Source organism: Pleurodeles waltl, chromosome 12, assembly GCF_031143425.1.
Source record: "Pleurodeles waltl isolate 20211129_DDA chromosome 12, aPleWal1.hap1.20221129, whole genome shotgun sequence".
Lineage (NCBI taxonomy): Eukaryota > Metazoa > Chordata > Amphibia > Caudata > Salamandridae > Pleurodeles > Pleurodeles waltl.
Window position 1 is genome coordinate 430,877,268 of NC_090451.1, and position 22,585 is coordinate 430,899,852.

Sequence of the window (22,585 nt, forward strand, 5' to 3'; positions counted from 1 at the left end):
TGGGCATTATCAGTCACTTGCTGTGTTTTCCACTAGGCCAATACAAGAAATTCAACACCTATTGATTTGCGCTATTGTGCGTCAGATTAATATCTATTGCACTTTTTCTTGTTTTGTAAATTTTGTATATTTTTCCCCAAATAATTTTTACTACCATTCTTTAAAAAAACATAAATTAATTAAGTGCAGAACAGCCCTTGTATTTTGCAGTTATTAAATGATGAGCAGGTTTGCCAGGGTATGGTCCTTTTATAAATCAGCAGTGTATTGTCGTTACTCAGTACTTTTATAATTATTATTTATATCTAAATTGTTAATCTGCGGCTATGCTTTATATGTAACAATGCATTTATTTGGAATTTTATGGCCCCTTTTATGTTTGTCTCTGACACCCGAATAATGCTGAAGAATGAATGAACTAAACAGTGTTTATATAACTGCATACTAATAAAAATGTTAGTTTTATGAATCTTTCTTTTGAGATTTCTTTTTTTAAAGTTATTTGTAGGTATTTGCTTCTGAATGTCTTGCATGTAGGCACGCTGACATGCTCTATGTCGTGATGCACAGCCATAGATGCACTGTTATATAGAGATAGACATGGGAAGCGGTCATAGACTTTAGTGACGCATGCCCCAGCCTTGTAACACCAATCGAACAGTCCACCACTGAAGGCCTGATTTAGATTGTTTCCTACATTCCTAACCTATTTTGAGGAAGTGCTAATCCTTCGCTTATTTTTTATCTTCTCTGGAGGGGGCCCCCTAATGACGTCAAAGCACCACAACTCCAAACTAAAGTTAGCAAATAGATGACCAATCTGTTTAAAGAAACAGCTGATATTGTGCCATAGCCACAGACCAGAGTGACGTAAGAAAGCAGTACTTGATTCATGTTAGAACCCATGTCAGAAATATATGAGACCCATCAAAGTATTTAAAGGCAAAAGTGAAAGCATATCAGACTGAGCCTTTCGGTATAACATCATGGAAGAAAATGGTATGCATTGAGGATTAGAAATCTACGAACACTAGAGACAAAATAAACAGCAGAGGAACACACATGAACAGTTTCAATCAGGAGATTTTAAGTACTGAAATAGGGTTTCTGCAGATTTGATCGAGAGCTAAAATATGATTTACCTCCAAATATTTAGACCCTCATTATGAGTGCCCTGGTAATCTCCTTTTGGTTAAAAACAGCCAAAACTGAATTAAAAGTGGTGTGTTGTTTGCTCACCTAGTATTAATAGGCGCATGAATTCACATATTTGAGAAGGGGACAATTCTTCATTTCATACCTAGCGAAATTTGTTCCCCAGTAAAAAGACTAGAATCACAAATCTCATGTGGTAATCATTGTGAACACACCAATTATGCATGTTATTCCAAGTTCTATGCAGAGCGATAGGGAATCAACTTGTGATCCCACTGTAACACCAAGATCTGGTGTTACTAGTACCCCTTGGATTCGGAAACTCCATTATTTTCCCCAAAAGCCCAAGCCAGTTGTTATGAAGGATTCAGAGGAGACATACAAATTCCAGACAGTATGTCGCTGTCTCTTTTACTCACATCAGCATGAAGTTATGTTTAATGACCCTTGTATGCATCGATTTTAGTGGAACCTTAACTTGCAAGAAGTGTTGCATCTCAGTAAGCTGAATCGTCACCTAACAAAGTCAAATCATGTACATTTTTCAAACACCACCTAGGGGGCACAGACATAGACCTTGAATTAGGACTAAATGTCCTTTTAGGTCGCAAGGCATCATATATAAATCATATATAAATATCTCTTTCCCTCTCTCTCTCTCTCTCTGTATATATATATATATATATATATATGTCTATATATATATATATATATATATATTTATATATATATATCTCCTAGGTAAGGCTGACTGACCTTGAGGTACGCTGGCTGATTTACACCTCATTAAATCCTGCTATGCTGCTTGAGTGAGGCGAGGCAGCACTGCAGGAGAGTTTCAACCAATGTACTTCTGTCTCCGGTTTCTGAGAGGTCAAGTTGAAAGGTGAGCCTGTACAAAACCATGATTAATGTGCAGGTTTACCAGATCCTCTCTTAAAAGCTGGGACATTTTTGGGGTTTACAAGACAGTGTGGGGACACCGGGACACTCCTTCAAAAATCGTGACTGTCTGGGCTAATCCGGGACATCAAGTCACCCTACCCCCACCAAGACTAAACTACAACCCTGCATTTTCAAATGACAGTGCCTCCTCCCTTAAACCACAGCTCACCATTGTTCCTACAAATGGCACTTAGGGCTTGATTTAGAGTTGGAGGACAGGTTATTATGTCGCAAATGTGACAGATATTCTGTCTGCCATATTACGAGAGCTATTAGATGTAGTGCACTTGTATCCGGTGGATGGGATAGTCGTCATGTGTGTGATGGCGTAACCCATCCTCTGAAGTCTATATCAGACCCTAAATCACGAATATCCTTGCCCCCAGAATAGTTTAAAGCAGTGAGTTACAACATTAACCATGCATTAGTGAACCTCAGGAGAGAAAATATGAGAATCAACAGAAACTCTCGTAAGGTTTGGGTAAACCCAGTATCCTAAAATCTCCAGCCCTCTATAAATGGCAATACTGACATGCCTTCTTCACTAACAGAAAGTATTCCATTCAGAAACATTAGATCGGGCAAACAATAATTCAAGATAACTCGTTTAAACCATAAACATCTCCCTTTCCCCAATCAACAACAATATTATGCAACATGTAATACCCAGTTGATCTAACCAATACCTTGGCAGATTCCTTACCAAAATTACCATGCAGTAAGAAACATCCTGAACACTGATAAATATCCCTGCTCAATCAAAAGCAATCCAAGGACACCACAACACCTAAATACCTTGATTCATGGGAAGATGTTTGGTAAGCTCTGGTCGCTGTAGTTAATTTTTTGTAGGCAACAGGCAATGCATTCTTAAACAACCCAACTTCACCACCAGACAGTATTTACATAAAAAACCAACCTGAGCTGCCACCATTTGGAAATCGGACTAAAGCAATGCCTTCTTCAACGCAAATAGTGTTTCCTGAGCATTGATGAGTCATGATTCATGGCCCTCGTGAGGCATGTTCCCCAATCATTTGCCCCTCACTAAATTACCACCCTAACTGAAACATGCTGCTTCCTCAAGATAGTAAAAAAAAAAGACAGTCTCTTTGCAAATTTAGCCCCACCTAGACAAGCCTAGCTTCCTGTGCAGATGGAAGTTAAGCTTGCACCCCACCTAATGTCGGCTAAACCCCTGTTGGATATGTAACCAATCTCAAAAACCATTTGGGACAAATTGAAAGTACAATCAAATTCAATATGGAGCAGGCCCAAATGTCCCAAAATAACCAGCACAATTAAAAAGCAAAGGAAAGATCCTTCAAGGTAGGGGATTCTGTCCTCCTAATGATGGCTTCTTCCGGTCACAAACTGTTAGACAATGACAATGGCAGGGCTCCTATGTTATTGTGACCTATCATATTGAAATAGATTCCAACAAAAAAATGACCCGATCTATCACGTTAACCTCTTAAAGAAATGGGAAGGCCCTGTCTCTGTGCTTGGAGGGTTGCCTAGATAAGACACACTCTTGTATATTCAGAGCATAGATCCAGATCTCCCAGGTAACATAAAGCAGTAGTTACCCAACAACTTCAGTCCCTTCAGGAAGTTTTCTCCCTGAAACCATATAAAACTGCCCTGTTGGAACACCCCATTAATACTCCCCCAGGGACAAAAGGTACAGTTACAACCATATTGCATACATGAAGGCAGAATAGACACCATTGAACAGGAAGTAAAACCAATGCTACAAATGGTTGTCATTGAACCGTCCATCAGTGAATGGAATTTCCTGACTGGGCTGGTCCCGAAACCTGATGGATCAGTCAGGATTTGCATTGATTTTAGAGAGGTGAATAAAATATCACAGTTGACACTTACCCACTATCGAGAGTAGATGAAATATTAGAGAGGTTGGGAGAGGCTAAGTACATTAGTACTCTGGATCTCTGTAAGGGGTACTGGCAAGTACCTCCTAGGGAACAGAACATGGAGAAGACAGTCTTCTCCACTTTGAGGGTTATATCACTTTATTGTATTGCCTTTCAGATTCCACGGGGCCCCAGCAACCTTTCAAAGCACGATGAACACTATACTCAAACCACACAAACAATATTCTGTCACCTACATAGACAACATTATCATATACAGTTCTTCATGGGATCAACACTCAGTACATCTGCAAGCCATTGTACAACCCCTAGGTGCATGTGGGTTGAAGATCAACCCTGTCAAGACTTACTTAGCAGCCAGGAAGGTTAAGTACTTTGAATTTCTTCTGGAGGATGGTCACATTTGACCCCAAGTAGAGAAAATAAAGGCCATTTTCAATTTTCCCTTGCCTAGAAACAAAAGAGATCTCCATGCCTTTTTATGTCTCCTTGGGCATTAAAGATGTTTTATTCCCTGCTTCTCACAGATAGTGCCCCCCTTGATGGAATTGTTAAAGAAATCAACAAAAACTGAGCTAGAGCTACAACATACCTCTCTAGATGTTCCGAAGGCCTTCCATACCCTGAAACAGACCCTCATTTCTGATCTAGTTCTTATTAGCCATGATTACACTAAACCTTTCAACTTGCAAACAGATGCATCAGAATTGGGTCTGGGGCCACATTGTCACAGACAGATGGCAAGGGAAAAGAACACCCATTGAATACATCAGCAGGAAACTGTTCCCAGAGAGAACAATTAGGCAGTAGTGGAAGAAGAAGCATTAGCCATCAAATGGGCCTTAGAAACACTGTGTTACTATCTAGAACATTGAGAATCCATTCTCTGTACGGATCATGCCCCACTTGAGTGGATGACTCGCAACAAAGGCAACAATTAATTGGTACTTCATTGTTTTTTAGCCTTGCAGCCATTCTGCTTCCAGATCTTAAACAAGAAGGGAACAGAGCAGACGAATGCAGACTTTTTATCTTGATAGCCCCAGGAACTGTTTCTTACTAGTAAGAAAGTTAGGGAAGAGTGATGTGAGGAAACAGGCACCAACCTCCTTTATTTACCTTGTGCTTGTCTCCGAGTCCACACCGCCAACTCTAGAAGCCACCAGAACACCTTTAGGGGAAATAGAAAAAGGATTTCTACAGGAAAAAAAACAATTGATATCAACAAAGGACTAGATGTCTTTGAGCAGAGAGGCTGAGTTACCTTTAGCCAGGATCAATCCAGAAGAGGAGGAGGAGGAGAAAAGGACGACACCACAGAAGGGAAGGAGCGTGAGAGCAACCAGTGCAACCGATGTGTTGGAAGACGCTGCCAACCTGGATGAGACCCTAACTCCTAGAGTGAGGAGTGGTTGATGCCACAGGAGGAAGCTGGAGAGCCACTAGCAGACTCCGGGCAGCGCCATTCTGAGGGGAGTATCCTCTAGAAGAAAAACAAATCGAAACAGACTGATTAAAGACCAGCACATCCTGACCTGTATTTGCAATAATCTTTATTCTTAGCGCCCAGGGTATAATAAACAGGAACATTAAGAAATACTTTCAGCCTCTGCATTTCTATATCTGCCCAGCCCTCCCACACTCTTGCAACTCTGCATCCATTCAACTGCTAGGCACCAATACAAAGTAAGTTCACCTCCATGATCGTTCATGCACAACACTAAAACATTTCTCACATAGGATCACAACATATTCTACTCTGCCATCCAGAGTGTAGCATGACACCCATCTGAAAATCTGCTTCAGGATCCTAGATAGGGGTTTGAAGCGCTATATAAATGATGCACTACAATACAATATTATAATATCTGAGTATGCGTTTGCCAAACTACTTCAACTCCCATAGACTTTCTTGTCCAAGACCCACCTCACCACAATAGAATCTACAATCACCTCCACACTCCAAAACAGGAACTATGAAGCCATCTGTGGTAGATCGCTGCAAAGCATCAGGTAAAAAAACACCACTTCAAAGTTCCGATAACAAAGTGTGCTATTTTTCATTGGGTTTATAGCTGGACTGTAACTATGAGATATTACTCGAGTCAATGTTTGGAGGTTTAAATATGGCAGAAGGCAAATTAGCATCAGCCACAATCATTATAGACTCTGATAAAGCATTTGTCTGTTGTTGGATTTTCTTATTGGTAAAAATGATAAATTTGCAAGCGCTTATTAATAATAATAATGTCTCATCCAAGCTATTCTGTTTATTTCACATATTGAGCCGATATCCCAAGTGATTCTAGATAACTCAGATGTATTACCTCTCAGATGTTGCAGATGGGGAAATAAATAAGCCCTTACTCTTGCACCTACTTGTTTTCACCTCAGTGTAGCTAATACATGTACAATGCCAGTCCGGGTCTAGCTATGTAATTAACCCGAGGAATAACACCAAATTGAAAACAAAATCTTTTAAACAGGATATCTGGGTCTGAGTTTAGTAAAAATGTCTCTACTGCTTACACCTGTATGTTTGTTTACTGCTTATCACTATACAAATCAAATTTACATATGAAGCAATTGGAGAGAGTGAAGGTGAGCGCTGCTGGAATTAACCATGTTAAACTGGTCGAATTCGGGAAGATTGGAGCTCCATATTTCTGGACCATTCATCATAAGATATTTTCAGAAAATTTAAATTAATGAATCTGCGATCAAATATGAAAAGCTAAGGAGAAGCAAAGACATGTTTGACAGATTTTCTCGTTCTCTTTTTTAAAAACTGGTAAGCAGTCTTCAATAGCATTTCACTGAAAATCTGAAAAATGCTAAAAGTCTGATGTAAGTAAGTTTTCTAGGTTTTCACTTGACTACCTTTGGCTCTGGGTAATTTTTCCGAAAGTTGAGTATATCACTTGAACAAGCTCAATATTCCTCAGACTAGTATTATTATGACTTTAGTTGTTTAAAATGTTTTGAAGACAGGAACATACAGAAAAGTGAAACATTGAAATTTCTAAAAATCAGAATTTTTCTTGTAGAAAATTAACAGGCTTTTACATTTTGACCACATGAAGTATATGAATGGTATGTAAGTTTGATATCAAATGTATCATGTGGCACAGTTATATGGTTTTAAATCTCACTTAGCCATGAATGTCATATAGGAAACTCCAAAGGTCGGAGCTGCTACCCTGGCTTGCCCTTTGCGACCCCTGGCACTACATGTGGGACCCCTGGCCTCAGAGGAAGCAAAATCAACGGCAGCTCGTCCTTTTGGACTTCTGCTAGGTCTCCAGTCCCCTTGTTTGTTTAACTCTAATAGTGAATAACAATATATTATTCACTGTAAGTGTAATAAACAATGTAGCAATGGAGTACAGTTAGCTGGAGGAAGACACTCTCTGGCAGCAGAGGTGTGACTGATATATGGCTAATGATGAAACCTGATGTATGCAGGTCTGAGTGTTTATGTGTGAGAGAGTGTGTTCATGTGTGATTGTGTCTATATGTGTAAGTTTGTCTGTGTGAGTGAACGTAAAGGTCAAATGGTGTGTGATATCACTTCCACTACCCCTGGCCTTTTGGTGAATTGATGTTCATGCACATAGCATATGGGGGAACAAGGTAGAGAGCATTATTCAGAAATTGAAGAGTGATTGGAATATTAGAGAATTTAAAGTATTGAGATATCCATACATTGTATGTCCAACATTTTGTAAAGGACATACAATTATCAAAACTATAGCCTATATGGTGTAATCCACAGCAATTCTAAAAAGTATTAATGCACTAGAAAAAGTGGTATGCCACAGAAAACATTACTGTGTCTATCGGGCATGTCTGTCTCAGCAAAGTATCCCATGTATTGGCAATGCTTAATTTGTGCCTGGTGTTTCCGGTGCGGAGTACCGGCACTTATTTTTGGGGGCCGGAACTTTTTTTTCTGCCTCAAGCATTTACTATGAGCATAAGACACATGGAAAAGACAGAAGAAGAGAAAAACGAAAAAGCTTCACAATGGTAGAAAGCAGAAAGCTGCAAGAGTGAACTGAAGGGGCAGGGAGTGGCTTTGAATGGATTGAAGAGGCCAGAGATGGCTTCAGGATTATGCTGCCTCAGTATTCCATGTTCACACATTTAATCGCGGCAGCCACGTGTTTAAGAGGAGGGCTTTGGGCACCAGCACTTTTTTATTTACAAATTAAGCACTGTGTAGTTCCACTTTCTCCTCTCTGAGTGTTCCATCTGTTCCGGGCATCCATGAGTCTGAGACATACCTATTTTCAATTGCTGCCTGTCTGGCTCACTACAGCCCCCCCAGTTCTTGCATTGTTGACTACCTTTTCCTTTGACTTTGTGGCAATCCTCCAACCATTACAAAATCTAATGAGCAGAAGTACCATGATTTCCCCCCTGTCAGCATCCACCTGTTGTCTGTTAACAGCACTGTGTATTCCAGGCTTCTCTTGCTCAGGTCCCTTCTTGGTGTTATCAAATAATTTTTGCTGAGCTTGTACAGCCGAGGTGAAATCTAGAAAAAGTTAAATGTGCATGCTTTCAAACTGTAGGTGCCTTTGAATCTTGCTGCCTGAAGTATTGCATCTTTGGCTCTAAAATTGAGAATGCATGTTCTTATCACTCTGGGTCATTTCCTCAGTTGCATGGTAGATAGTAGGGACCAATGCAACTAGAGAGAACAGGTTAGAGAACCACTTTGGTTGAGGGATATATTCAAGATGAATGACTCCACAAAACGTTTACCCAGTGGTCCATCTGACTTTTCAGGTGGCCCCTCCAGATGAATAATATTTCAGGAGGAGAGGTCATCTGCCTTTTGAGCCTTTGCATCAAATCACCCCGTGTCTGCCTTCTGTTGTCTGGTTGACTTTTTTATATTTTTGTCTTATTTCCTCTCTCACATTTATCTAAGGATTTGGTAGGCAGTTGGAATAAGTCATGGAGTGAGAGTAATCGGCAATCTTTTGCTGCTTTATCACCATCGTTGAGTGACCAGATTGCCAGTCAACACTATTTTAGATCCCTGAAGCTGACTTAATTTATGTCATTTGCGAAGAGAGAGTTGAAAGTTAGTCAGTGAAAAGAGAGGCTGACTTTAAGGGACCCAGTGACCAGGCATCCTTGAGATGAAGAGTTTGCGCCAAGGATCTACCATTGTGAAACTTATTCAGGTTCCTTTCTCAATTACAAAGGAAGACTCCCTATTTCCGGCTCATATCAAATGATGTATTCCGTTAATGTTACTTAGGCTGGATGACAAGTACATGCACACTCTCTTAGTGTTTGAGTGGGCTCCAGGATCTGCTTCGGCAGAGAAACCTTAGTAGGTAATATTTGACAACCTACCTCCTAGAATGAAGACCACCCCAGTAAGGAAGAGTATCCCTTTTACAAATGGGAGATCTATCAGCTACGGAAATCCAATTATGCTGTAACCTAAATACTTCTATTTCTAGTTAAGTGTAGGAACTTTATACTTACTTATGTGCATCTACTTTTTCGATATCTTGCTAACCTATATTGTAGCTATACCCTCAGCTTGATATTTATTTCACGACTTTTTTTTTTTTTGATGGATGTCTTTTGAGGTTCACTATATTTCACACTGAAGCAATGGTTTATGTTTGAACATTTCTATGAACACTTTACCATTTATAAAATCAAATCTCAACCTTCCAATGTAGCAGATTGTTTTCTGACAATTTTTTCAGTGAGTTCTGCCCAGAATGATAGTCAAAGCTCGTATTTATTCCTTCAGGGGGCCCTATTATTTTGGACTACAGGGGAAACATGTTTGCCAGAAATTAGAAATACATTATGAATTAATAAAATGTAAATGCAATGTTTCTGTATAAACATTGTTCTGGTGTAAGTAAGAAAACAATTGAAGTCAGGGTAGGTAGCGTACTACATGTTAGAAAGAAATGTCCATGCTACTAAAACCGTTCAGGGCTCTGAGGTCTTCAGGGAATTAGAAGCACTTCCGTTCTCTGTAACAAAGAGAGAAAGTGAATATTGGAAAAGTAACATTTCAAAAGAATTGCCTTTATTTCCATTGATATAATGGCTCCCTTAGAGTGTATAAAAGATCACAGACATGGTGCAAATTGAAATACGTATAAAAAAGCCCGCAGTGCTGCTGAATCCATGTCATGTCATGTCGATTAATAGTGCTCAAATAATGAACTGAGAATTGGGATAATTACAGAAAAACATGTCTGTTTGACCTAATTTATTGAAAGTTGTGTGTAATATAAAATTCAGGAATGCAATCACCCACTGCTCACTGTGTGGGAGTATTTTTTCTGAAGATGTATAAATGGCTGGGGAACGTCAAACTCCAGGTTAAATATTGAGTGTGAAGTAGAGGCACTAGAGAGAACAAGCTTTGGTAAAGCCAATAGTCCTGGCATTGTCTCCCTGCCTTTTGGTTTTGTCAATGCATGTTTTGTCTTGGGTAAACATTATGGTTGGGGAGCTGCTGGGCTCTCGTAAGTATGTAAAAAATGGCAAAAAACGAATATATTTTCCATTTTCAAAAAACACATATTTCCATAGTAGCCCCTAGTACTAAAAACATGACTTTGTGGATGCGCTCCTTGTGAAAGAGCAGAATACCATCACTCAAAGTGAATTTAGCCAACGGCTGAAGTGGGCTGACCCATTGCCCCATATGCTGCAGAACAAAATGTGAAGTACACAGCAACTGACCAACAGATGAAGGTGGCTGGCTGAAATCCCATACATATTTATTATATCTATCATTTTACTAGGCTATATCGTCAGACCGAAAAATGAAAACAACGAACTACAAGTGCTAGTTCATGTTGAACACGAAGTTTGGACATGAGGTGTGGCAGTACTCACTCAAGCCTCTCACTCATAGAAATGTGAGAGAGCCGAAGGTCCTCTCCTGTGTATTTCACGTCGTCGAATCATTATTTCAATAAAGGGGTAAACGGCTTACTTGGGTTTAGAGATATCAGGCAGCACTGCGCATTGTGCCCAGATGCCATGTAGTTACCACTGCATTCGCAGTATTCAGCTTCTAAAGTCTGTATGTCACACAGTGTAGAATTTGTTCCCACTTTATGATTTTCCTGTAAAGACATTTTCTCACTTTACTCAGTATGCCTGATGCTTTGGCTCAGTCTTTAATAGTTCCTTGAAGACTCTCACATCCACGACTTTGCTGCTATACCCACAGCCTGGTAAAGCCAACATTACAACAAGTGCATGCGCCCCTGAGGATTTCGTGCTGTGTATGCGATATAAATCCACCTATCCTTAAAGATAATGTCAAAAATTGCCCTTCTATTTACGAAATTGGCTCTAAAGATCAAATTGGCCTTAAAAGAACATGGTTCAAATATCTCTTGAGTGAAACGTGACTGGAATGTAGATTCAAGGGAATGACGAGAATGCTCAAACGTCAGAGATGAATCAGGCATCTATGTTCTCAAAATTCTAGAACGAGGCAAAAGACGAAAAGCTTCAAAAGATCCACGTGGGGGAAAGCGGAATCTTATAGCTTAATGATGGTGTTCTTATTGCCTGGTCTATCCTTTGAACTCCCTTTTATGAAAGAAATGTCTTAATCTCTACAAAACCATCTGTTAATAGGCACCGAGCATATTCTTCAAAAATTTAAACTTGAACCAACATGTGTACAACTTAACAGGGAAACCGAATCACTAGGTTTAGGAATTCCCAAAGGCTTGAAAGAGTATTCCTAGAAAAGCTTTGTTCCTTTCTATGTAAGTGCAAATGTAATTTTATTTTTCTTCAGGGGAACATATTTTTTCTTTGAGAACCACATTTTCCCTCACCAATTTTGGGAGTGCTTCCTTCCTCTACCTTTACAAGGAAGATTTACTCCTGTCCTTCACAGGAGACATTCTCTGAATATTTCAGGCTTGTAAAAGTTAATGAATTCCCAGAAACTCGTAAGTGTGTTCCTCGTAGGCACATTTCTTAACTGCGAACTGCTTCCTCTTGATAACCAGCTTCATTTATTCCGCACCAGTGATGCCAACGATCACTGCTGGCACATACTGTGTGCCTATAAAAACGTCCTTCCTGGTCAGTGATTTAGCTTTGCTTGCAGTCTTTCCCAACCACGCTGCAAACCAATTTATACACTCAGGTTTTCAATCTGAGACTAAATATTTTCACTGATGTTATCATTAAATAACAAAGAGGACATCACTGTATTCTATTGAAATCTCATTGCTTTTATAATTTTGCCTAAGGTAGGTTTTTTTTGGTCAAACAGCCTTAGACGGAGTTTATAGAGCCGTTAGCTGTCATTAACGCAGCAGGGCACAGTCATTTGTGGGGTGAAGGAGTCGCCCTCTCCACGTACATACAGTTAGGGTGAGGTTCTGCACCTCCGCTCTTTGGTACATTTCCCTCTTTATCAAGTCCATTCCGGTGCTCATTCTCTGGTTTTGGGGGTCACACAGGAAGCCTTCAATGGTGTGTTGTCTGGCTTTTGATACCCATTCAGTAAAAACCGAATGGTTTACCAGTTTAAGGCAGTTTCCCATCTTCCCCTCCTGCTAAATTCATTAATATGGCGTCCGATACCGTGATAGCTAATTTCCCAGTAATATGTTTGAACTGTTTAGAATTTATCACAAGTTTCGGTTCCGCCCACTTCTCTGCCGCATGAGCAACTGGCAGCTTTTTGAGACTTGCATGACACACCAGCCTGCCTCTCAGCCAAGACCAAGGGGAGATCAACAAATCTAGATTTCGTTGACAACACCAGAACTACTAATAGCACCTCAAACATCAGTGCCACCACCAATAACTGGAGTGCCACACTAGTACTACAACTACCAAGCTCTGACAAAGTAGATAGGTGTGGCTTTTATTTGCTCTTATCAGGAAATACAGTTCTGCATGCCTTTGATAGCCTGCGCAGTCACATTACATCTAGACCTACTAGCTATGACAGTGCTAGTTTGCTATTGCTAGTATTGGGCCTACCTACTCATTTAACCACTCAACTCACATTTGTTCACCTACCATACAATTGCAGCCACCCACCAAACTCAGTCACCCATTTCACATTTATTAATTCAATTTCTGCCGCAAATGTATGTATTAAAAGGTTTATAGAACGCTGTGCATCACCTTTCAGTCACTAGAGGCTTCTCCCCACCCAGGGTAGGGTTGGTTGGGTAATATTAAGGATCAGTACATTCCAATACAATTGTAAATTCAGATGTTTTTAATACAAAGCCGGAATTTGCACTTAAGTCAAGCCATTTGCGTATGGAAGTTAAGACTTTGTGAATGTACCTGCAATATTAATTGATATCTGTGTTTATTTGACTTCCAGCAGCCTCTTTCCCAGCCCTGGCAGCCTCTTCCGTCATACTCCTGCTTCTTATAACTACTGCTACTTGTAACAAAATGAGTTATTAGTTCAAAAGAATGTGGATCCTTCTCAGGTATCAAGTCTGCAACCTTCTAGCTACTGTGAACCAGGTACCCCATTGTATCACTTAACTCTCTCAGGGTAGTGGGCCCAGGAGTCCTAGCCCTACTCAGGGGAGGTGCTGCAGGCAAATACACCAGTCCACAAGCATGCAACAAACCAGCCCACAATCCTGCAACAAACAACTACCACAAATCAGGCGCAGTCAGTGATTTTACTTATAAAAGGAAATGTACTTTGTTACACACACTACTTAATACAACAATTACAAATATATACTAGATGGCAAGGGAAAATACCTATGTTGGCACCATCCTAACACTTCAAACTTCTAGTGAGCCTGAATTCTAACCATGATACCTCCCACAAACATTATAAACATTATAATTGGGTGTACAAAGTGTACAACTGGGTCTCTTGCAATGACATTCATTGATACCTGTAATTATTCATTTAACAAGGAAAGACGTGGCTTGCTCCTGGTGGTGCGCTCCAAACACTGGAAGCATGCTTCTTAGGCCTCTTGGCTTCTACAATTTTTCCACTTTTTGGAGAACCTAATTTCTACTGCTTTCTCTCTTTGCACAAGACCTGTCTCCTGTCTGTGTGCCAGACACTTCTCTCGGGCCAAGGGACTTCCTTAGCTGCACTCTAGGTCCCCCAAAAGCACAATGCCCTCCCTGTCCGCACCCTCCTGGCTGGACGGCCTTCTTGACGGCCACTTGCATCGCCCTTGGATCATTGGACATCTCCTTCCTGCAGGACCAGTTCACAGACGTTTGGGTGAACCTTCCAGTGTCCCCCAGCAAGTCCACCCCTCTACTGTCTACCAGGGGGTTAATTGGGGCCAGCACCACTGATCATGGAGAAACGGGCGCTATTCCCTGGTTCCATGGTTACCAAATGAAATCAGAGGTCTTTGAATCCGACTTGCTGTGGGGTCATGTGTCTTCCATCCTGTAGAAGGGCATTCCTCCAGCTTTGCTTCCCAGGTCCATACAGTTCTCAAAAGTCTCTCAGTGCAGGCTATTTAAGTGGGAGTCTCAGAAGCGAGGCGCCTCTGCTCAATCCTGGATTGACACATCTCTCCACCTGGGCCCCAATCTTCCTGCACAGCATTTTGGGAATATCCAAGATGGTGCAGACAAGTGGTCTTTTGAAAGGCTTTTTATGAGAGCCTAAGCCCTGCCCGCTATTGCCCCAGTTGCCAGGTCCATTCCCACAAAAATTTCAAAGGGCAGCCCCTACTGTGATTGGCCCCAGAAGTTTTGGTGGGGTTGAGCCTTCCTAGGTAAAGTATGAAACATAGTTATCACAAGAAGATTCCGTCCCCACCCTTTTCTCTCCCAGGAGCAGGCCTCGTTACTGGCTAATGGCCCTATTGTGTGGGGAAGCTATAGATACTCCAGCCCCCAATAGGGCAGTTAATGTGGCGCTGCAGGTTGATTCAAAGGTCCAAATTTAATTCCGAGCTGAGTTAGACATAATAGAAATCTTGAAGATATAAAAGGAGTGGAAATACGTGGAAAGTGCTATCAGATCTGCATTTAGCACCCTGGTTTACCACAGGACCTAACTGTGCAAAACCATATTTTGGTGCAGATTTTGGCAATAATGTAAAATAAAGTAGCACAAACTCTTTCCAGTTAAGTAATACAGACTTATACTATGAATGGTCACTTGCATTATACGGTCTGCACAAGTCAGCACCAATTCATAAAGGATTCTTTCTGCAGATACCAAGTTTAGCTAGACTTTACTCTCACACGCTCAACCTGTACACGGCTGTTTATGTGCATCAAGCCCACAGCATCCTATGCTAGCTGAGGAACAGTGGACCTTATCTTAAAAGGCAGATAGTAGCAGTTAGCACAGCCAATCAATTATATAACAGACCCTGCAGTGAGTGAGACTCAGGTAGTAAAACTCACTCACAGCAGAAATCGATAACCAGGTAGTCCAAAAAGCAAAAGGTTCATGCAGATTAAATGGGGTGGAACCCATTTCTCAAACTACAACTACTGCCATTACTATTACTACTACAATTAATGACAATAACACATGTATTACTGCTAATACTACTCCTGATCCTACTGCAGCAACTAATGTTAATACATGTACAACTAATAGTACCAATGAGAACAACAAACAACATGAATACTACTAATACGACTGTTACCACTAATAGAATTACTAATATTCGAAATATTACTAAAACAGTAGTAGTAATGATAATAGTTACATTTATAAGGCTAATTTCAAATGTGATTTTTGCAATAAACTGATATCAAGTATTGATTATATTTCATTTTTTCTAGTTGCCTTACTATGTCTTATTTTTTTTGATTCTGCAGAGCATGCATCAAACCACATCTGTACAATACCCATCATATTAAAGAATTTTGTTATCCTCCCCATTACAGAAACCATGCAAAACAAATCAGTGCTGCATGGAGGGGCATAGCTATCAAATGTTCAGCAGGTGCAGTTGCACTAGGGCCTACAGCTGTGAGGCAGCCTCACATGGTGGTTGTAGAGGTTTTCTTTGCCCAACTGTGGGCTGAAGGGAACAGTTTTCCATGCTTCATTACGAATCATCCGACCCTTGCTACACCACTGGCCCAACGTCCAGAAAAGGAGTGACAAAACACGTTACTTTGAACAATTTAAGTATATAGCGCGCTTTCTTTTTGCTTTGCTGCGAATGGATACATTGTCAAGATATGACAGGAAGTGACACAAAAAGTCTCATCAAACTTGGAAATGAAAATCGCCGTTGCAGCCCCAGGTAGGAGGGGTCACCGGCATGGCTATATTAGTGAGGATTGCAAGCACCCCTGGAGGGGTCACAGCACACAATGCATGTTGCTTTGTTCTGTGTGACAACATTCACCTCAGGTTGTGTCCCACTGTAGAGGATGCTTTGCTGTCTGTACACGTCCCACCATAAGCTGTGAAACTTCACTTAGGATGTCACTAACATGTTGTCTCCATACAGTCTGGCGTATTGAACAGTGATGTCCACGTCTCCTAAAAAAAAAAAAAAAACTATCCCTGCCGTTATTCCCACTGCAACCCTGACTTGTTTGTTTTGCAGCCAAATATATTCTTTTCTTTCAGTACTATTCTGTTGCTTGAACTGAGAACCTAGTTTGTGTTGCTAATGTCATCATTTTGGTTTAATTAACTTTTTTTTCTTTTCACTTTCGTTTATTCTTTATAGCAGAATATCATATGTTTCACTGGTCCCTGCCCTTTCCTCACGACAATTGCTATGAACAGGGTAAATACAAAAGATAGAAATTTATATTTTTATGGGACTGGGCCTGTACCAAACACTGCATTTCAGTTTCTCTCAGAAGAGGAACAGGGTATTTCCTAGTTGCACTATAACCTGTTGTCATATGGGCCACTGGTCTTGAAAGCTGCGTTCCGAAAATGTGAGTACAAGTATAAAGTCATCATGTCTGCAAGAGCATGTGTTGGTATATGCTTCTTTTTTAAACTTAATTGAATATCCTATGCCAACTTGCATATTGATGTACCACGTAGCAATATGTACTCTTAAATTCTCTCTGTTGCCATTGTTTGGGATGACTAACACCCAGTAAGTAAACAGACAATCTGCCTGATTCATAAAGATTTTGCTATGAGTTAAAGTGACTTACTCTGGCAATGCTACTAACTTACTCATGACTTCAGGAGTCCTGTTTCAGACTACCCTTATCAGGAAGCGTATGCACCCGAGACTGTTTTAAACACTGCCCCTGGTTTCACGTTTTCAGGTTGAGTGTAAGCATAGGACTTCTTGTATACTTTAAAGCATACTTCTTCTGTGGGCTTAAAGCAACTTCATATGTTTGTTTGAGTGTCAATTAAAAATCCTTGCTTGCTTAGGGTCAGTCACTCCTCTTTGTCCCTCCTTTTTCTCTTTAGTAGCAGGGACTAACAACTGTATATTTACGCTTTGTCCTGTTTATCTTTTCTTTGGGACTTTTTTTTCCAATGGCTTCTTGCTCGGGGAAGCTTCCCTTTTCATTTGCAGAACATTCTTGCTCTGTGCTAACTTGACCAGGTTGTTCCTGCTTACATTACATGCTTTACTTAAACTAGCATTCTTTATGAATGTTTGCTTTTTCCAGGATGTTTTTCCATATTTTTTTTATAGTAATTGCTTCGGACACGACTTCCACTCGAAACAATAAAATGTCATAAAATGCAGACACCAGCAAACATACTTGCTTGAATGGAGTTTAGGCGTGTACATAAAGAAATTTTAAGGTGAAGCTTGGTTTTAGTTTTCGCGGAGTTCTCGTTGCTCCCTGAACACCAGCCCAGTTCCCTCACAGGCTGCGGCTTTGGCTTTACATTTCCAGCGGCGTCGAGCTGGATGCGTGCTCAGATGTGGAGAAGATCCCACGGAAATGGAGCCAGGAGAGTGAGCGAGCTCAGCCAGGAGGCTCACATCGGGAGGCGTGTATTGAATGGTCTTTTGTAGTCTTTAAAGTCACTTCCATGCTCACAAGTTATCAGCTAAAGTTTTCCATTTACGTCTACCCATTTCTCCAACTTGATATGCATGTCATGAGAACCTTAATTATTGCTTCAGCATACGATACTAACAGAAATGACACAATACCTCTTGGTTAGGACCGGTGGGGTTATTGTTCTTCGTTTTTTTTCTCCATTTAACCTAACATTTAGTAATTTGCAGAACCCTTTCAAATGAAAAGTCTCTTGCAGTCATCCGGGACCACTCCTCCCCCGAGTACTCTTTGATGTGAGGGATAATGTTTATTTTCTGTGGAAGCTGGGCTTGCAGTACTTAACTGGTGGATTCTTCGCTTCCTCTGGCAGATTAACCCCTTCCCCGCCAGGGACGTAATGGTTACGTCCATGGCAGCGCCCGTGTGGCGCCATGGACGTAACCATTACGTCCTGAATGCTGCCCTCTGGAGAAGCGCTAGCGCTCCTCCCGAGGGCCGCCCCCCCACCCCCCTAGGTCAGGGCTGACAGGGGAATCCCTTCCCCTTCAACCCCCGACCCCCCCCCCCCCCCCACCCCCCATGTGACGTCAGCGCGCGAGCGCGCGCTGACAATCACACAACCTCCCCCATCGCGCTGGAAGCAGAGCTTCCAGCGCGATCGAAAGAGAAATGCTCAGCATTTCTCTTTCGATCACGTGGGGGAGGCCCGGAGTGGCTTCAAAGGGAAGGAAATGTATTTCCTTCCCTTTGAAGTCTCTCCGAGGGTTTCAAAAGCCGGATTGCTTGCAATCCGGCTTTTGAAACCCCACTAGACACCAGGGATTTTTTTTTTTTTATATGTAATTGACAGAAGGGAGCGACCCCTTGGGCAAGGGTCGCTCCCAGGGGGTCATTTTTTTTTAAGGCCTTTTCTGCCCCCCCTGGGGGCAGAAACCTCTAGACACCGGGATACTTTTGTTTTTTTTGTTTTTTGATTTGTTTTCTTTTGTGTTTTAGGTGTGGGATGCGACCCCTTAGGCAAGGGTCGCTCCCATAGGGGGGAAATTATATTTAGGCCATTTCTGCCCCCTTTGGGGGCAGATTGGCTTATTTTTATGAGGCCAATCTGCCCCCAAGGGGGGCAGAAACCACTAGACACCAGGGAGTTTTTTTTGTTTGTTTGTTTTTCACATAAGGGGAGCGACCCCTTAGGCAAGGGTCGTTCCCATGGGGGGCAAATTTATTGTAGGCCATTTCTGCCCCCCATGGGGGCAGATCAGCCTATTTTTATTAGGCCGATCTGCCCCCACGGGGGGCAGAAACCACTAGGCACCAGGGATTTTTGTTGTTGTTGTGTTTTACAGATGGGGAGCGTCCCCTTAGGCAAGGGTCGCTCCCCTGGAGGGGCAAATTGTATTTAGGCCATTTCTGCCCGCTTTAGGGGCAGATCGGCCGATTTTAGGTCAATCTGCCCCCAAGGGGGGCAGAAACCACTAGGCACCAGGGATCTTTTTTTTGCGCCGTCACGCAAGGGGAGCGACCTTGTAGGCAAGGGTCGCTCCCCGGGGGGGGGGGGGGGGGGGTGAGGGGGGCAAATTTATTTTAGGCCATTTCTGCCCCCCCTGGGGGCAGATCGGCCTATTGGTATTAGGCCGATCTGCCCACAGGGGGGGCAGAAACCTCTAGGCGCCTGGGCAAATAGTTTTTTTGTGTTTTTTTTTTGTTTGTTTGTTTTTTTAGAGATGGGGAGCGACGCATTAGGCAAGGGTCGCTCCCCTGGGGGGCAAATTGTATTTAGACCATTTCTGCCCCCCTTGGGGGCAGATTGGCCGATTGTAGGTCAATCTGCCCCCAAGGGGGGCAGAAACCACTAGGCACCAGGGATCTTTTTTTTGCGCCGTCACGCAAGGGGAGCGACCTTGTAGGCAAGGGTCGCTCCCCGGGGGGGGGGGGGGGTGAGGGGGGCAAATTTATTTTAGGCCATTTCTGCCCCCCCTGGGGGCAGATCGGCCTATTGGTATTAGGCCGATCTGCCCACAGGGGGGGCAGAAACCTCTAGGCGCCTGGGCAAATAGTTTTTTTGTGTTTTTTTTTTTGTTTGTTTGTTTTTTTAGAGATGGGGAGCGACGCATTAGGCAAGGGTCGCTCCCCTGGGGGGCAAATTGTATTTAGACCATTTCTGCCCCCCTTGGGGGCAGATTGGCCGATTGTAGGTCAATCTGCCCCCAAGGGGGGCAGAAACCACTAGGCACCAGGGATCTTTTTTTTGCGCCGTCACGCAAGGGGAGCGACCTTGTAGGCAAGGGTCGCTCCCCGGGGGGGGGGGGGGGGGGGGGTGAGGGGGGCAAATTTATTTTAGGCCATTTCTGCCCCCCCTGGGGGCAGATCGGCCTATTGGTATTAGGCCGATCTGCCCACAGGGGGGGCAGAAACCTCTAGGCGCCTGGGCAAATAGTTTTTTTGTGTTTTTTTTTTGTTTGTTTGTTTTTTTAGAGATGGGGAGCGACGCATTAGGCAAGGGTCGCTCCCCTGGGGGGCAAATTGTATTTAGACCATTTCTGCCCCCCTTGGGGGCAGATTGGCCGATTGTAGGTCAATCTGCCCCCAAGGGGGGCAGAAACCACTAGGCACCAGGGATCTTTTTTTTGCGCCGTCACGCAAGGGGAGCGACCTTGTAGGCAAGGGTCGCTCCCCGGGGGGGGGGGGGGGGGTGAGGGGGGCAAATTTATTTTAGGCCATTTCTGCCCCCCCTGGGGGCAGATCGGCCTATTGGTATTAGGCCGATCTGCCCACAGGGGGGGCAGAAACCTCTAGGCGCCTGGGCAAATAGTTTTTTTGTGTTTTTTTTTTGTTTGTTTGTTTTTTTAGAGATGGGGAGCGACGCATTAGGCAAGGGTCGCTCCCCTGGGGGGCAAATTGTATTTAGACCATTTCTGCCCCCCTTGGGGGCAGATTGGCCGATTGTAGGTCAATCTGCCCCCAAGGGGGGCAGAAACCACTAGGCACCAGGGATCTTTTTTTTGCGCCGTCACGCAAGGGGAGCGACCTTGTAGGCAAGGGTCGCTCCCCGGGGGGCGGGGGGGTGAGGGGGGCAAATTTATTTTAGGCCATTTCTGCCCCCCCCTGGGGGCAGATCGGCCTATTAGTATTAGGCCGATCTGCCCACAGGGGGGGCAGAAACCTCTAGGCGCCTGGGCAAATAGTTTTTTGTGTTTTTTTTTTTGTTTGTTTGTTTTTTTAGAGATGGGGAGCGACGCATTAGGCAAGGGTCGCTCCCCTGGGGGGCAAATTGTATTTAGACCATTTCAGCCCCCCTTGGGGGCAGATTGGCCGATTGTAGGTCAATCTGCCCCCAAGGGGGGCAGAAACCACTAGGCACCAGGGATCTTTTTTTTGCGCCGTCACGCAAGGGGAGCGACCTTGCAGGCAAGGGTCGCTCCCCGAGGGGGGTGGGGGGGCAAATTTATTTTAGGCCATTTCTGCCCCCCTGGGGGCAGATCGGCCTATTGGTATCAGGCCGATCTGCCCCCGGGGGGGGGCAGAAACCTTTAGGCGCCAGGGCAATTTTTTTTTTGTGTGGGTTTTTTTTTTTGTTTGTTTGTTTTTTTAGAGATGGGGAGCGACGCATTAGGCAAGGGTCGCTCCCCTGGGGGGCAAATTGTATTTAGACCATTTCTGCCCCCCTTGGGGGCAGATTGGCCGATTGTAGGTCAATCTGCCCCCAAGGGGGGCAGAAACCACTAGGCACGAGGGATCTTTTTTTTGCGCCGTCACGCAAGGGGAGCAACCTTGCAGGCAAGGGTCGCTCCCCGGGGGGGGTGGGGGGCAAATTTATTTTAGGCCATTTCTGCCCCCCTGGGGGCAGATCGGCGTATTGGTATTAGGCCGATCTGCCCCCGGGGGAGGCAGAAACCTTTAGGCGCCAGGGCAATTTTTTTTTTGTGTGTTTTTTTTTTTGTTTGTTTTTTTAGAGATGGGGAGCAACGCATTAGGCAAGGGTCGCTCCCCTGGGGGGCAAATTGTATTTAGACCATTTCTGCCCCCCTTGGGGGCAGATTGGCCGATTGTAGGTCAATCTGCCCCCAAGGGGGGCAGAAACCACTAGGCACCAGGGATCTTTTTTTTGCGCCGTCACGCAAGGGGAGCGACCTTGCAGGCAAGGGTCGCTCCCGGGGGAGCAGGGGGTTGGGGGACAAATTTATTTTAGGCCATTTCTGCCCCCCCTGGGCCCGGCTGAGCTAGAGGCCAAAATCCACAGGTAGGCACTGTTTTCTATGAAAAAATTTGATGTGTCCACGTTGTGTTTTGGGCCATTTCCTGTCGCGGGCGCTAGGCCTACCCACACCAGTGAGGTATCATTTTTATCGGGAGACTTGGGGGAACGCTAGGTGGAAGGAAATTTGTGGCTCCTCTCAGATTCCAGAACTTTCTGTCACTGAAATGTGAGGAAAACATGTTTTTTTAGCCAAATTTTGAGGTTTGCAAAGGATTCTGGGTAACAGAACCTGGTCAGAGCCCCACAATTCACCCCATCTTGGATTCCCCTGGGTTTCTAGTTTTCAAAAATGCGCTGGTTTGCTAGGTTTCCCCAGGTGCCGGCTGAGCTAGAGGCCAAAATCCACAGGTAGGCCCTGTTTTCTATGAAA

At 43.3% G+C, this 22,585-nt stretch overlaps 1 long non-coding RNA gene across 1 annotated transcript in view; it reads right to left on the minus strand.

The window, feature by feature from the left end:
- Window positions 1–5,060: 5,060 nt before the first annotated feature.
- Window positions 5,061–22,585, minus strand: part of LOC138267350 (uncharacterized) — a 157,321-nt gene continuing 139,796 nt past the window's right edge. The window contains exons 3-4 of the long non-coding RNA XR_011199780.1: window positions 5,263–5,481; window positions 5,061–5,169 (exon numbers count right to left, since the gene is read on the minus strand). This is a non-coding gene — a long non-coding RNA (uncharacterized lncRNA). The remainder of the gene's footprint in view (window positions 5,170–5,262; window positions 5,482–22,585) is intronic.